Source organism: Bubalus kerabau, chromosome 4, assembly GCF_029407905.1.
Source record: "Bubalus kerabau isolate K-KA32 ecotype Philippines breed swamp buffalo chromosome 4, PCC_UOA_SB_1v2, whole genome shotgun sequence".
NCBI classification, from domain to species: Eukaryota; Metazoa; Chordata; class Mammalia; order Artiodactyla; family Bovidae; genus Bubalus; species Bubalus kerabau.
Window position 1 is genome coordinate 136,781,729 of NC_073627.1, and position 16,799 is coordinate 136,798,527.

General features: G+C 50.0%; 1 pseudogene; it reads left to right on the top strand.

Moving 5' to 3' along the window:
- Window positions 1-16,588, top strand: part of LOC129650346 (rho-related BTB domain-containing protein 2-like) — a 150,215-nt pseudogene extending 133,627 nt beyond the window's left edge.
- The last annotated feature ends 211 nt before the right edge of the window (window positions 16,589-16,799 follow it).

The window sequence follows — 16,799 nt, forward strand, 5'->3', positions numbered from 1 at the left end:
ATGATGGCTTCCAAGTTACTTTTATGCTGGACTGGAAATATAGAACAATTTAGAAGGAAAGAGTGGAAGAGAAGACAGTGAGATGAAAAAGTGATACATTTGGATTGCCTGGTGATCCAGTGGTTAAGAATCTGCCTTCCAATGCAGGGGATATGGGTTTCATCCTTGATCAAAGAACTAAGATCCCACATGTGACTAAACCGCAGCTACTGAGCCCAGGTGCCACAACAAAAGATCCTGCATGCCACAGCTCAGACCCAACACTGCCAAATAAGTAAATATTAAAAAAATAAACGGGGATCAATTCTTTGGAGTGAAATTGAACAGAATCACAAATGGTCACTGAGTCATTCTAAAGAGTCGTGGTTGTTAATAGGTAGATAGCAACAGCCTCTGTGGTCTGGGTGCTTTGAAGAAAGAAAAGGGATTTCCCACACCTGTTCTTTGCTCAAGCTTCTCAGTCTGAACATGGAGGCAATTAAATTTAGAGGTATTTCGGCCCCAAACAGCTAAGAAACAAACAGTCATTCGAACAGATCAAAGATTCAACTATTGTATTAATACATTGTATTCAGGTAAATATTGTTATGCAATAAAGGATAACAATTTGATTAAATTGTTTCTTTATTCAGAGTTTGGTCAATTAAATTCATTCATTTATTCATTCAACAAAGTCCTCCGGATATGCCAGGCACTGTGCTAGAAACAAACATAATTAACAACACAGTCCCTAACAGGACGGCACTTCAGCTAGTCAGAGATACAGGCACAAAAACAGAAACTTAGAAAACAACATGGGGGACTTCGCTGGTGGTACAGTGGAAAAGAATCCACCTGCCAATGCAGGGGACATGAGTTTGATCCCTGGTCTGGGAAGATCCTAAGTGCCTCTAAGCAACTACACCCGTGTGCCACAACTACTTAGCCTACACTCTAGAGCCCAGGAGCCGCAACTACTGAAGCCCATGCCCCTAGAGCCTGTGCCCTGCAACAGAGATGCCACCTAACCGCAGTGAGACGCTCATGCATTGCAACGCAGAGTAGCCCCCACTTGCTATAAGGACAGAAAACCTCCCACCCGCCCAACAACAGAGATCTAGTGCAGCCAATAATAATAAAGTAAATGAAAGCAAACAATCTGGCACAATAAATGATAGGAACACAAGGTTACAGAAGGATAAGGAGCGACACCTAATCCAGCCTAGAGCAGGAAGGAAGGAAGAGGAAAGAAAGAGATTGGGAAAGTCTCCCATAACACAGCAGTGCCTGAACAGAATATTAACAAGCCTGCCTTCTCCCTCTGTAAACCTCACAGTTCAGTTCAGTTCGGTTCAGTTGCTCAGTTGTGTCTGACTCTTTGTGACCCCATGAACTTCAGCACACCAGGCCTCCCTGTCCATCACCAACTGCCGGAGTCCACCCAAACCCATGTCCATTGAGTCGGTGATGCCATCCAACCATCTCATCCTCTGTTGTCCCCTTCTCCTCCTGCCCTCGATCTTTCCAAGCATCAGGGTCTTTTCAGATGAGTCAGTTCTTCGCATCAGGTGGCCAAAGTATTGGAGTTTCAGCTTCAATATCAGTCCTTCCAATGAACACCCAGGATTGATCTCCTTTAGGATAGATTGGTTGGATCCCCTTGCAGTCCATGGGACTCTCAAGAGTCTTCTCCAACACCACAGTTCAAAGCATCAATTCTTCGGCGCTCAGCTTTCTTTATAGTCCAACTCGCACATCCATACATGACCACTGGAATAACCATAGCCTTGACTCGACGGACCTTTGTTGGCAAAGTAATGTCTCTGCTTTTTAATACACTGTCTAGGTTGGTCATAACTTTCCTTCCAAGGAGTAAGCATCTTTTAGTAAATCTCACAGGCTAAGAATAATGTATTTTCCTTCTCATTACTCTTTTTGCCAAGTCCTAATGGCTGTAAATCATAGGAATGAGAACTAGAAATAAATGGGGAATGCAACAGGGTATGCATATTTATACAACAATGATGAGGCATTGCCAATAAGCAGGAGAAATGACATGGGGCATTGTGCATCATAGAGGCATTGCAGTGTTTGAAATATCTGCAATGTTTGTACTTTATGGCTGAAGTTAGGCTGCTTCAGTATCTGGCCAAAAACATATTGGGGCATCAGTATAGAAATAGCACAGCCATGACACACTGATGTTTAGGTGATACTCTGTTCTTCAGACTCCCCAGAACCAAAGGATCTCTGCAATCACACATTTACAGGAGATACTACATTTAAAATCAGAAAGCAGGAGCTAGGAAAAAAACTCAAGATCATAATGTAGAAACCTTTACTTCACAGAGGAGGAATCTGAGAGGAAACCTGCCTCTCTGAGTGCCTGCAGCTCTTTACCAATAGACATGAAACCAGAATGCAGGTCTAGGTGATTTCTTTCTTTCTTTTTTAATGGAATAATATCTAAGTGTTGAGCTATGTGCTGGGTACAAAATATGAAATTTATACTCACTGATACTTCTCTACTGTCCTCCACCCAACCTCCTGCCACAATATCATACAATCTCATTCATAAATATTTTTCCCACAAAAGAAACACTACGTGTTTTAGGGATACAGAATTTTTCTAAGTTATAAAATACATCACCATATACTGTGGAGAAGGGGTGTAGACATGAGCTGGAATGGGACCTGAAGAGGAAATAAAATTAAGACAAAGCTGGAGGAGGAGAGCAGATGATAAATGAGCTGCCTAGGCAGACACCTCTCTTCCCAGGAGAGTGGGGACCAGCCCCCGAGCAGACTCCGCCTTGGGATCTCTCTCTGGCATTCCCCAACCAGAAGCCCTGCTGCTGGAGGATGGAGACACCAGGAGGAAGACCAGAGATTCACCCAGTGGAGCTGTGCCTCTCAGCCTGAAGGGACTCCTGTCTCCTCGGGCCCATGTGGAGCCTGTGCCCGGAAAGCTACCCACTCCCTTGTCCTGCTCTCTGCTCAAATGCTCAGAGAGGGGGCAGCCCCGGCAGAGAAGAGCTGCTGGCCCTGGCCCTCAGGGGCTGGTGTGCGAAGTTGTCTTGACTGCTTCTCTTCTCTCCCTCAGGTCCCAATTAATGGATTCTGACATGGATTATGAAAGGCCAAACGTAGAGACCATCAAGTGTGTGGTGGTGGGGGACAATGCTGTGGGCAAGACCAGGCTTATCTGTGCCTGGGCCTGCAATGCCACCCTCACCCAGTACCAGTTGCTTGCTACCCACGTGCCCATGGTTTGGGCCATTGACCAGTATCGGGTATGCCAAGAGGTAAGGTTGCAAGTCTATGGCCTCACTCATCTGGGCTTCTTCCCCAGGGATCTCTCCAGAGGGGCCTTATGCTGAGCTCACGGAAGCCCTTTAAAGGTTGAGTAGAGGCAGCTGAAGAGCACAGATCCTTGGGAGAGGCCTGAAGGGAGCCCACTCCAGGGGAGGAGTCCCCAGCCTTTTGTGTTTGTCTGAGCAGAAGCCTGGGGCATCTTGTGTAACATAGACCCCAGTAATGGGAAGCCCTGGAGCTGGGAAAGGGGTGGTGCTTTGGAGAGATGAGAGCTGCCAGGAGAAAAGAAACTGCTGGCTAATGATACCCAAAGACCCAAGGCTGGGAAACATCTGATGGCAGGTACAGCTGGGAACAAGGATGGGCTCCTTGGGAGATCGCATCACTCCCGTGACTGTCTGCCCTCTGGAGTCTCTTCTGTCCTGGCCAGCTCTTGTTAGGGGACTCAGGTGTTCTAGGACACACAGAGGGAGACACTAGTTGTCCCTCCAGCCCCCATGCTGTGGGACCCAGGAGTGAGCTAACCCCACCCCAAGTTGGCATGCAGGGCCCCCAGGAACCATTGCCTTCGCTTCCCCCCCCTCCCTGTCCCACCTCGCCCCCTCCCACCCCCACCAGATGCTAGAACGTTCCCGAGACGTGGTGGACAATGTGAGCGTGTCTCTCCACCTCTGGGATACCTTCGGAGACCACCACAAAGACCAGCACTTTGCTTATGGGAGGTAGGGAAGGCCCCCGCTGCCTGCAGGGAGCCAAGTGGGTGGGGTTTTTCCCCGAGGTATGAGGACACTCTGTGAAACTGAGTTAAAGGAATTTCACTCTGTGAAACTGGGAGGAAGGAGTGGAGAAAACAGCCTTGGGAGACCCTTGACAGGAAGGCAGCCCGGGCTGGGCAGGGAGCCGGCTTTGCAGGCGGGAGGCCAGGTTTCAGTTCTCCCCTGTTAACCAGTAACGCTGGGACTTTGAGCAATTAGGAAGGCTGTTCTGAGATGAGTTTTCTCAGATGAGATGGTAAAAGTGGTGATGTCTAAATCTCAAGAGAGCTGTGAGGTCAACCCAAGAGTCTTTGAAAGCTCTCAAGTGCTAACTTGGGGGTATAGAAATAGGAGGTGCTATGATTAAATGTTTTGGGGAAGATCATGTGAGCCGATCCATATGACACTTGTGGGATTGCAGTGTAGGGGTGCCGTTGGGTATGTGTTCTCCCTTGTTCCAGCAGCAGGGAACCTATCACTAGCTTTTTTTGCCTATAACCTCACTCTCTCCCACCCCCAGATCTGATGTGGTGGTTCTGTGCTTCTCCGTTGCCAACCCCAACTCCCTCCACCATGTCAAGACCACGTGGTACCCAGAAATCAAGCACTTCTGCCCCCGAGCACCTGTCATCTTGGTGGGCTGCCAGGTGGACCTGCGTTACGCTGACCTGGACGCTGTCAATAGGGCCAGGAGACCCTGGCTAGGTAGGGAGTCCTGGTGCCTAGGGAGGGAAAGGTGGCAGATGGGGAAGGGGAAGAGGGGGTGGAGGGAGGTTGTGTGTCTCTCAACTCTCTGCTCAGCCCTGAGAGAATGCACAGAGCCTCACTTCTCTCCCTCCATTTGAAGCAGATTCACATAGGGGGCCAGTTAGAATGATCATTCTTTCATCCATCCATCCATCTATTACACACTGAGTGGGCAATACTGGGCTAAGCATCATGAGGAGAGAAGGAGAAGGAGAGGTAATCTTTGTATGAAAGGAGCTTATAATCTTGCTGGGAGACGAACTGGATAGGTGAATATGTTAAAAACCAGCATGCTAATTGCCAGAGAGGCAGTCAGCCCTCCCACTACTCTGAGCTGGGGAGATCACCCAGGCCTGCCATAGAGGCCTACCTACCATGGAGGGCTTCCTGGAAGAAGAAGGGCTTAGAAGTCAGCCTTGAAAGAATGGTAGGATCTGGCCAAACAGAGGAGAAAGGGAGTGGAAATGAGCAGGGCAGGAACGGGGCTTAGACCCAGATCCTCAGCAGGGACGCCCCCAGTCAGGTGAAAAACACACAGGATCGGGGGAATGCATCTCCCTGCCCCCCAGCCCTCCACCACCGACATGAATTTGGCTTCCCTTCTTGAACGTGCCAGGCCCATGAAGCCCAATGAGATCCTTCCCCCAGAGAAGGGCCGAGAGGTGACCAAGGAGCTGGGTATCCCCTACTACGAGACGAGTGTGGGCGCAGTTCGGTATCAAGAATGTCTTCGACAACGCCATCCAGGCAGCGCTTATCTCCCGCCGGCACCTGCAGTTCTGGAAGTCCCACCTCCTCCATGTGCAGCGGCCCCTGCTGCAGGCACCTTTCCTGCCCCCCAGGCCGCCGCCCCTGCTCATTGTGGTGCCCGACCCCCCCTCCAGCAGTGAGGAGTGCCCCGCCCACCTCCTGGAGGACCCGATGTGTGCAGATGTCATCCTTGTGCCTCAGGAGCGGGTGCGCATCTTCGCCCACAAGATCTACCTCTCCACATCCTCCTCCAAGTTCTACGACCTGTTCCTCATGGACCTGAGTGAGGGGGAGCTGGGGGACCCTCGGAGTCAGGGGGTCCCCGCTCAGAGGACCACCGGGGTCACCCTGATCAACACCACCACCACCACCACCATGGCTGGGACTTCCTGCTCCGGGCAGCCAGCTTTGACGTGTGTGAGAGCGTGGAGGAGGGCGGGGGCTCTGGGCCTGTTGGGCTCCGGGCATCCACCAGCGACGGGATCTTACGGGGCAATGGGACAGGGTACCTGCCTGGGCGGGGTCGAGTGCTGTCTTCCTGGAGCCGAGCCTTTGTGAGCATCCAGGAAGAGATGACAGAAGAGCCACTGACTTATAAATCCCGGCTGATGGTGGTGGTGAAAATGGACAACTCCATCCAGCCAGGGCCGTTCCGGGCTGTTCTCAAGTACCTGTACACAGGGGAGCTGGACGAGAATGAGCGAGACCTCATGCACATCGCTCACATCGCAGAGCTGCTTGAGGTCTTTGATCTGCACTTGATGGTGGCCAACATCCTCAACGAGGCCTTCATGAACCAGGAGATCACCAAGGCCTTCCATGTCCGCCAGACCAACCGGGTTAAGGAGTGCTTGGCCAAAGGCACCTTCTCAGGTATGAAACAGGCTTAGGAGCTGGTGTCCCAAAGGCAGGGGACTTCCCTCCAGGCTCTTTCTGCAGAATCTGGGTTGGTCCGAGTAGCATTCTGAGTCATCTCAGCCACTGATGTCCTGGAGATACTGTGGCTCTGCTCCTGAAACCTAGAGTCCCCAGCTTGAGATTGTGGTCATGTGGTGCTCACAGAGTGTGGCTTCAGGAGGAAGCAGTCATCTGGGAGCAGTGTCGACCCGTGGGGCTGGTTGTCCCCTATTCTTTCACCCCATCTTCACGTGATGCATCTTCTCTCACCCAACAGATGTGACCTTCATCCTGGATGATGGCACCATCAGTGCCCACAAGCCCCTGTTGATTTCTAGCTGTGACTAGATGGCTGCCATGTTTGGGGGGCCACTTGTGGAGAGTTCCACCAGGGAGGTAAGGCTAGGATGGAAACGGCTGGGAGGGAGAGAGGTTTACTCCCTTTCCATCTGAGGCATCTGTTACTTCACAGTACTTCCTTCAGCCTTGACTCTGTACAAACCACCAAGTGATGGGCCCAAGAGAAGTTTATGAGATGGCTCCTATAGTCATGGACTTTGCAATATACCAAGATGGACCATTATGGTCACATCCTAGCTCTATAGTTGAGAAAAAACTTGTTTCTTAAAGCAGTAAGAACAGATTTTTATTCAGAAACTATTGCAATAGGGGAAGAGAGACCTCAGTATAGAAGTGGTTTTAATTCTTAATTGAGCATGATCAAGTGGGGTTTATAGTCAAGGTGTAGGGTGGGAGTCAGTGGGTAGAAAATTACTAAGAGGAAACATCAGGAGTCAGTGGGAGTTCTAGCCAAATCAAGACTGGCGTTCAAGTCTGATCTCCTTTCTGCCCTTCTCTGAACTGTGACACTGACTGTCCATCCCTCAGCCTTGTAGTTAACAGTGTCCTCCTTTGTGAATCTACTTAAAGTTCCAAGGGTCCACACCAAGTTTCTCCAGCTGATCTGAGGTTTCCCTTGAGTATGCGGATGAGGTCTTTTATTTCTGCTGAGTACCCTTCTCAGCTCTGGTCCCTTAGTCAGTGCTCAGCAAACACTTGAATGAAAAGCTGAACAAAGAATGTTAGAGCATAGCATCCTATAACCCTGAGAAGGGATTTCCTAAGATTTCTGGGTCTGGAAGATCCTTTGGAGGAGGGAAGGGCACCCCTTTCCAGTATTCTTACCTGGAGATTCCCGTGGACAGAGGAGCCTGGCGGGCTACAGTCCATAGGGTCGCACAGAGTCGGACATGACTTAAGCGACTTAGCACACACTGGAAAGGGAGTCCTTTTGGGAGGTGAAGAGGAGAGTTCGAGGTTTGAGTTGCCTCTGCTCCCTGAAGCATGAGTGGGTTGAGATGTGCAAAGTGTGAGATGGGAACTCTTCAGAGCCACAGAAGCAGCTGTAAAGTTCCAGCCAATTCCCAGTGCAGCCTGGAGAGGCTGGCGGCTGATGAGAAAGCAGTTTTTGTGTTGGTCCCGCTCTGGAGAGATCCCAGAGGCCCAGAGCTGTAGCTTCGAGCAGCCCAGAGAGACCAGCTGGTGTTCGCTTTGTTCATCCACATCCCACTTGCACTGCTCCCTGAAGGATAGAGTGGGGCTGGGTGCAGGTGACCGGCAGGACTCCTTCATGGTTCCTCCACACCAGAAAGATGCTAACGCGAGTCCAGGTCCTTTTAAAAGCTGTTGGAGCCCTGCTCACAGGTGCTTAGCAGATGGGTTCATTGCAGGCTGTTGGTGTGGGAGATTAGCCTTTAGGGAAGGAGGGGTTCTGAGCAGGTCCAGGGACCGCAGAGGGGTGGCAGCCTGTCTATGGGAGACCAACTGTCCAGGCCAGAGCCTTCTGAGTTCTTCGGAACTGCTGCTCTTTCCCTAAAGCTGGACCTTGCTGCAGCCTGCTCCATTCCTTCCCATTCACAGGTGGTATTTCCTTAAACAAGCAAAAGCTGCATGTGGGCCATGCTGGAGTACCTGTACACTGGCATGTTCACCTCCAGCCCCGACCTGGACAACATGAAACTCATCATCCTGGCCAACCGCCTCTGCCTGCCGCACTTGGTCACCCTCACAGGTAGCTAAGCCCAGGGGAGGAGCCTCCAGGGAGGAGGAGGAGGAGTCAGGGGATCCCCTGGGAGTCATGATTTCTTCTCTCACCTGTCTCCTCCTAGGGGACAGGCCACCAGCACCAAGGGGATATGTTAACATAGCGTGAGATACATCTGTGCATATTGGGGTTGCGGTGAGGACATGGATGTAAAGAAATGTGTGAGAGGGATGCTTGGTGGGGTCACCTTATAGGTCTCTCTAGAGGTTATTGCGGTGCAGCAAGTGGGCACCAGTAGATGCCAGGGCTCGAGGTTCTCAGCTTGGCCACACTCAGGCAAGCTTAAGAAGCCAAAAAGAACAGAACACCATTCCTCATTCCTACCCTTGCATCTCCTCCTTCTGCCTTTCGTTTTTCTTCCCCTTTCTCATTTCCTTCTTCTCTTCCACCTTCCCTTTCTCTTTCTTCTTCTAGAAACACAGTAAACATTGACCTAATTGTTGGTCACTCCTAATTCTTTGATTCCTGGAAGATCCTGTGAGCTAGAGCTCAGGTTTCAGGATGGACCAACCCCAGAGGCTTGGGTGGAGCAGGGACTGGGGCAGGAGGGAGACAAGGAGCAGCACTTGGGGTGCCAGGGCAGGAGGAGAGATGGTGCAGTGCAGATGAGAAGCCGTCTGGAGCCCTTGGTGCCCGCCGACAGGTGGAGCTCCTGAGCTGGAGTCAGCATGTGCGTTCCATTGATGTTGGTGTTGGTACCTGTACTGGCATTGATGTCCAGGTTAATGTCCTTGGGTGGGTCGGCGGCAGATAGCAAAGCCTCAGATACTGAGCTGAGGTTCAGGGAAGGACCTGGTGTTAGACCTGCTGTGGCCCTTGGCAGATGATCAAGATTGGGACTTGGCTATGAGGGAAGCAGCGATCCTATGATGATAAATGAGTTGAAAAGTGGCGCCTGGTCCCTGGAAGAGGTGGAAATGATTGACCAGAATCAAATATTAAGAGCTGAGCCTGCAGAGGCAGGCCAGGGGACACTGAGGGCTTTAGGGCAGGGAGTAAGAGGCTTCTAGAGATTTCAACTGCAGAATTCCCTGGTGGTCTGGTGGTTAAGGCTGCACTTCCACTGAAGGGGGCACAGGTTCGATCCCTGGTAAGAGAACTAAGATCCCGCATGCTGAGTGATGCCACCAATAAGTAAATAAAATAAATAAGATCACAGCTGCAACAATTTGAAAAAGTGGTACAGCATTCCCAGAACACAGAAAACAGTCTAAACTCTTAGACTAAATAACTTTTGAAAGACTTGCTGCAAAGAAATGGCCCAAATGAAAAAAAAATGTATTCAGGTGTTTCTTTAAGTTTGTTTCATCATAGCAAGCAATCAGAAACAAGTCAAACAGGCACACTGGTTAAGCACACGTGGATGGATTTTGCAAGGTAGCCATTAAAAATGTTACCTCTCACTGCTGCATGGAAAGGCTTATAGAAAATAACATTGAATGGCCTTTCCTTTGAAATGCTTCATAATCGCTAAAAATCATCTTTAAAAAATACGTTTCTATGTACCTTGTCAAGGAACAGTGGAAAATGCCAAATGTTGTATAATAAGTGACATGTTTTGTGATATAAGCTTACTATGAAGTTATTAGTTTAAGCTTAATTTTAAAATGTTAAATATTGCACAAAACATGTAATATGTGTTCATCTTAATAAATTATTACAAACCAAAGTGGCCCTTGCTCGCCACACCGGAGCCCCCAGTCTGTCCCTCTCAACCATAGGCCCTCCCCACCCCAGAGTAACCGTTCTGCCTATTGCGCTAAGATTTGATGAGAGCTTTTCCTTACTCTTCTTCATAGTTATGTCATCCAAGTGTGCATCCTGAAACACTATAGCATGATTTTACTTTTTGTATATCTTTTAAGGTTTTTTTTAATCTGTAAGTACCTTGTCTGTTAAAAACAAAAACAGAAATTTCCCTTGCGATATGTTGGAAAAACCCTCTGATCCAGGGAACCTAGATTTATTTACTGATCGCCTTTCTGTATCCACCATGTTTCCTTCCTTTCAACTGGCCTTCAGGTCTAGAGGCTAGATTAGATCCAGTCTTCTTTTGGTGAGACTACATTTTGTAGGCTGTTTCTGCTTTTCATCAAGAAACATAGATCATCTGCTTTTCTCTCTTTTTGTGGTGTTAGCAGCCTTTGAGTTTTATTGCCTGGATCCATTTATTTATTAACTGTTGTGAAATGGTAATATTCCAGGTCTTTTTTTTTCTTTTTTAATCTGTTAGAATACTTTCCAAAGGAGGGAAACTTTCCCTCACCTATAGTTTGATTTCCCAGTAGAATAGTTCATGTAGGAAAGGCAGGTGAATATGTGGCATTTTAATTTACCAGTTGTTTTTCTTTTCTCTCATATTCATGTACTTATTTGGCTGCAGTGGAGTCTTAGTGGTGGCATGAAGGATCTTTAGTTGTGGCATGTGGGATCTAGCTCCCTTACCAGGGGTTGAACCTGGGTCCCCTGCATTGGAAGTGTAGAGTTTTAGCCACTGGACCATCAGGGAAGTCCCTGTTTACCAGTTTTCAAGACACACATTTGTTTCCTATCATCCTTTGAGAGTGACCAGTTGATTTTTTGTTATTAATATTACATGTGATTATGAATTTTTGGACTTGAACATACTCTATTGGCTTTTAGTTCAGGTCACTTGCTCAGTCGTGTTTGACTCTTTGTGACCCCATGGACTGCAACATGCCAGGCATCCCTGTCCATCACCAACTCCTGAAGCCTACTCAAACTCATGTCCATCACGTTAGTGATGCCATCCACCCATCTCGTCCTCTGTCGTTCCCTTCTCCTGCCTTCAATCTTTCCCAGCATCAGGATCTTTTCAAATGAGTGGGTTCTTCACATCAAGTGGCCAAAGTATTGGAGTCTCAGGTTCAGCATCCGTCCTTCCAATGAATATTCAGGACTGATTTCCTTTAAGATTGACTGGTTGGATCTCCTTGCAGTCCAGGGGACTCTCAAGAGTCTTCTCTAACACCACAATTCAAAAGCATCAATTCTTTAGCACTCAGCCTTCTTTATAGTCCAACTCTCACATCCATACATGACTACTGGAAAAACCATAGCTTTGACTAGATGGACTTTTGTTGGTAGAGTAATGTCTCTGCTTTTTAATATGCTGTCTAGGTTGGTCATAGCTTTTCTTTCAAGGAGCAAGCATCTTTTAATTTCACGGCATCAGTCACCATCTGCAGTGATTTTGGAGCCCCCCAAAATAAAGTCTCTCAGTATTTCCATTGTTTCCCCATCTATTTGCCATGAAGTCATGGGACCGGATGCCATGATCTTAGTTTTCTGAATGTTGAGTTTTAAGCCAACTTTTTCACTCTCCTCTTTCACTTTCATCAAGAGGTTCTTTAGTTCTTTGCTTTCTGCCATAAAGATGGTGTCCTCTGCATATCTGAGGTTACTGATGTTTCTCCCGGCAATCTTGATTCCAGCTATCGGTTTTAAATCATTGCAATTAGCTTTATGGAAACTCAGATACTCTGCTGTTCCTTTAACCTGTAGAAGTCTTCTCAAGTTGGCTGCAGAGTCTCTAGAGGAGCTTTTGATGCTCTGGAATGACAAGATGTGCCAGGTTCATTGTGTACATTTCCTGCCCCATACCCGGTATCAGCCATTTCTCTAAGAAGTCTTGGCTTCCTGTAGTTGGAAATGGGATTTCAAGGCTACAGTATTTGCATTAGCAATGCTTTTGCTATTGGGATGGCTGTTCTTTCTAGGTCTTTTTCCATGGACTCAGCTGAGACATATTACTTTTAAAGATAAAATACTTTATCAGTTTATACTGATACAGTTAAAATTCAGAACTCAAAGTGTTTACTTCTTCCCTAGAAAGGTCTTAACATGAAATGCAAGGTTAGTACACAATTTGTTACAAAATTTAAATTAAAATGAACAACTTGATTTAATCCTTAGTTCTAATCGACAGTTCTCAGCAAATTTGAGATTTAATACCCCCTCCCATCAGTATCAATGGCTGATTCTCAGGGGTGGGGGCTTTCACCCCACCTGTATAACTCCTTGCTGCAACATATGTAGCTTAAAAAACTTCATAGGTTATTCTAGTCTCCGCCTTCACTTCCCACCTCCTCTCCAGTGGGAAAGTCTTGCTCCAATCCTGGTTTTCTCACTGGTAGGAGCCGACTTAAATCTCCTGTGGCCTTACCTGGCCTGTTGAGACTTGCCCTGGACCTCTCTTTGCCCTGCTGTGGGCCCCTGCTGGGGTCGGGGCGGGGATAAACAAGTGCCTGTCCACTCCTGTGGTTCTTCAGCCCATTCCTGGCTGTGTGTGTGTCACAGAGCAGTACACAGTGACTGGGCTGATGGAAGCAACTCAGATGATGGTGGACATCGACGGGGACGTCCTTGTGTTCCTGGAACTGGCTCAGGTAGGATGGCAGGGAAGGAATCTCTCCAACATTCTCAGCTCTGGGCTCTGCCTGTTGGCAGCAAATGGGGAGGGTTCGGGAGGTGATGGGTAGGAAGGAAACCCATTGACAGACTTGGTTCCCCCAGTGGGCAGACCCATCTTATCTTGCAGGCCAGAGGATTCACCCCAACATGCCAAGAGAAGAGGCTGGCTGTGGCAGGAAGGGACGGAGACTTCAGGCAACCGTTGGGCCGGAGAGGGAAACCAGAGCCCTGTATAGACGTGGTTGCTGCCTGCTGGGGTCATTTAAGGCACACTGGGGACTCTCCATCTAAGAGGGACTTCCTTCCTCCATTTTCCCAAGTGATAGTGTCAGTTGCTCAGTCATGTCTGGCTCTCTGCAACCCCGTGCACTTTAGCCTGCCAGGCTCCTCTGTCTATGGGATTCTCCAGGCAAGAATACTGAAGTGGGTTGCCATTTCCTCCTCAAGGGGATCCTGCTGACCCAGGGATTGAACCCAGGTGTCCTGCATTGTGGGCAGATTCTTTACTGTCTGAGCCACCCAAAACAGGCAAGCAAAATCTCCCCTACGAGCCCTCAGGGTGCCAAACATTCTAAAGATTAGTTTATGAAGTTAAAATATGGCAGATATGCCTGGGAGGCCAGCTCTCTAAGCCCAGTTGTCAGCACCTTAATGCAGGCTGCTCTGGTCCAGCATGGAGGATGAGGGGTCAGATCTGAGGAGGGCAGACCCAGTAAGAGGCTACCTCATAGGACTGTGGGTTTCTGGGGCTGCTGGGGGCAGGTCACGGGTGAGGTGGTGGTGGTGGTGGGGCCAAGGAGCAAATCCATGTCATTCCGTCATGGTTTTGTGTGGCCTTGCCTCTCGAGGTGGGTTCTTTGTGACTCAGGGCCTTTGCCCACCTGCGCCAAAGCTCTGGCTCTGAAGGCAAAAGTAGACATCTGTGTGCAGACCTTGGCCCAGAGGTCCCAGCACAGACATGCTGCTGTCTGTTCCCAGTTCCACTGTGCGTACCAGTTGGCTGACTGGTGTCTTCACCACATCTGCACCAACTACAACAATGTGTGTCGCAAGTTCCCCCGAGACATGAAGGCCATGTCCCCAGGTGAGCATCCCCAGCGGCATTTGTCGCCTCCCTCTCCTTGGGTCCAAGCCTCTGACCCAGGGCACCCAGAGGCTGCCAAAGACCCCTGTGGGTGGGGAGTAGCCTGCAAACATGCACCCAGACCAGCGGAGGGGGTCCTGGAAAAAGCACTGGTGTGGAGGGCGGCCCCCCCGCCCCGGCCCACCAGAGACCTTGGGCAATTCACTCTGCCCCTCTGAGCTCCTGCTTTTCACAGGTACAGTCAGACTAGAGGTGATATTTTTTAGATGTTTGTGGACCAAACTCCACATTAAGAAAAACATTTTTGTTTGTTTGTTAATTTTTACAATGTTGGTTGGTTTCTGCCAAACAACAATGCAAATCAGCCATAATTATACATATATCCCCTGCCTCTTGAGCCTCCCTCCCATCCCCACATCCCACCCCTCTAGGTTATCAAGAATTACATTGTATCTTGTGACCTAGTACACATATTGAAAAATTCATCAGTTGTTTTTAATAGTGTTCACGACTCATGACATTAATTTCATAACCTAGGAATGGGCACAAGTCACAGCTTGGACAACACAGATCTGGGCATCCTCTGGGGTCCCTGCAGCTTGGTCTCTGCTTAATTGATGTCTCAGGTCCTGGGGCCTGACAGGAAGCCAGGGGTCCAGGATTCATGGGATCCAGGGAGAGGTGTGGCTGGCCTCCCCCAGTTGGTCTTCACTGGGCACCGTCTGCTCTGCTGTGACCCTCCTCCCCACTAGTGCTCTACCAGGTCTCCCACTCCTGCTCTCTCCTCGTCACCCTTCTAGCATTTTCTTTCTAAAGCACAGCTCCAACTGCCTCACTTCCCTGGTCCCAAACTTTCGTGGAGCCCCCACACCTTCTAGAAGAAGTCCAAACCCCTCAGCCTAGCCTTCCCTCCCATCTGACCTCCTGCATACCCCCACCCCCCACACCTCCCCTCTCAGAACCTCATCTCTGCCAGCTGCACCTGCTGTCGGCCCAGCCAGGCTGAGCATCTTCTTGCCCACAGCTCTTCTCACCGTTTCTCCCTCATCCGTTGTTGCAGCCTGCTTTATTCTCCAAGCCTTGATAGGATCTTCCCTCTGCCTTTGAAGAAAAACGCAAGTGGAAATGCCTTTCCCCAGTGTGGACTGTCGGCTCCACTCCTTGGGCAACTGACTCTCTTTGGGGGCTCAGTGAAGGCAGGGCTTCCGCTTCTGGTCCCCAGGGGTTGGCATGTGGGCCTAGGAAGACCAGAGGCATGTTCCATGGCAGCGGGGCAGGGTTGGGAGTCCCTCTGCCCCTCCTCCTGCGTCTTCCTCACCCAGCTCTACTGCCGTTCTGCCCCAGAAAACCAGCAGTATTTCGAGAAACACCGGTGGCCACCCGTCTGGTACCTGAAGGAGGAAGACCACTACCAGCGGGCCCGGAAGGAGCGTGAGAAGGAGGACTATCTGCACCTGAAGCGGCAGCCCAAGCGGCGCTGGCTGTTCTGGAATAGTCCGTCCTCTGCGTCCTCTTCGGCCGCCTCCTCGGCGTCCCCATCCTCCTCCTCGGCTGTGGTCTGAGATGCTGCCACCCTCTTCTGACCCTGCTGCTGTTGTCCCCACTTGTCTTTGCCCCTCTGCTCCTCCGCATCGCCCCTTCCACCTCCCAGGGACAGAGGACTCGCATAACCAGGACCCTTTGCGTGGAGCTGCCCTCACCAGCCAACATAGCTCAGCACAGAGAGGAGGGAGCCTGGCCTCGTGGACCAGAGCAGTGGCCCTGTGCAGAGGTCCTGATTCCATGGCTGGCCGGGAGACAACTCTTGGAGGCGGGCATCGGGGAGAGAGCTGAGGACTGTGGCATCTTGTCTGTGGGTCGCAGAACCCTAGCATCAAAGGGGAAACTCTCCTGCTGGGAAGCTGTGTGTCCTGGTCTGCGCAGGCGGCCCCCTCCCAGGGAGCAGCAGTGGGCAGGCAGGGTCCTACCTCTGTTGGCCCCACGTCTCCATTTATGGACTTGAAGGGTTATAGAGGCTTTGTGGGCCTTTCCACGTGGAGCCTACTCAAACCCTCACTGGAAAAGTCAGGGTAGAAATTAAGCCTTCAGAGCCCAACTCCAGGCTTCCACCTCTGTGGTGCAGTTGCCAGAAGCCGCAAGCAGAAGGCTTGCCCTCTGCCAGCATTGCTTCCGGGGCTGTGGGCAACCAGGCCTGAGAAGGTGGCAGAGGTTTTTCAGAGCTTCAGCCCTGGAAGCAGTGCTTCTTGGTGCAATGAGAAACTTCTCTTTCCCCCCATCCTTTACCGCTCAGGTTTGGAGATGGAAACAAAAGGAAACACTGGAACAGGGGGAGAGAAAGTAGAGGGTGATGGGACCTGAGTACAGCAATCCCATGCTCCTTTGGGCTCCTCCCCCCGCTGCTGGCCAGCACAGCTTCTAATGGGGAGAGGGTAAATTTTGCAAAAATACGCAGACAATGAACAAAATCACTACCGACAAAAACATTGTGGCCTCTGTCCCCTCAAAAGAAGAAAAGCAGAAAAAGACCCTGGATGGCTCTCATTCTTATAAAGCCAAGCAGGGGACCCCATGTGGATGAGGCAATGGTCGAGGTGGGAGAATTGACTCCGATGCTTTTCAGGAAAGCAGTGTCACCGGCTGTGACCGAGGACGTCCTGGCCCCACTGACTGACTCTGGAGGGCACGGTGCAGGCCTTCAGCATGCTGGGGATGAGGTTGCAGGGGCGGGGAGGGT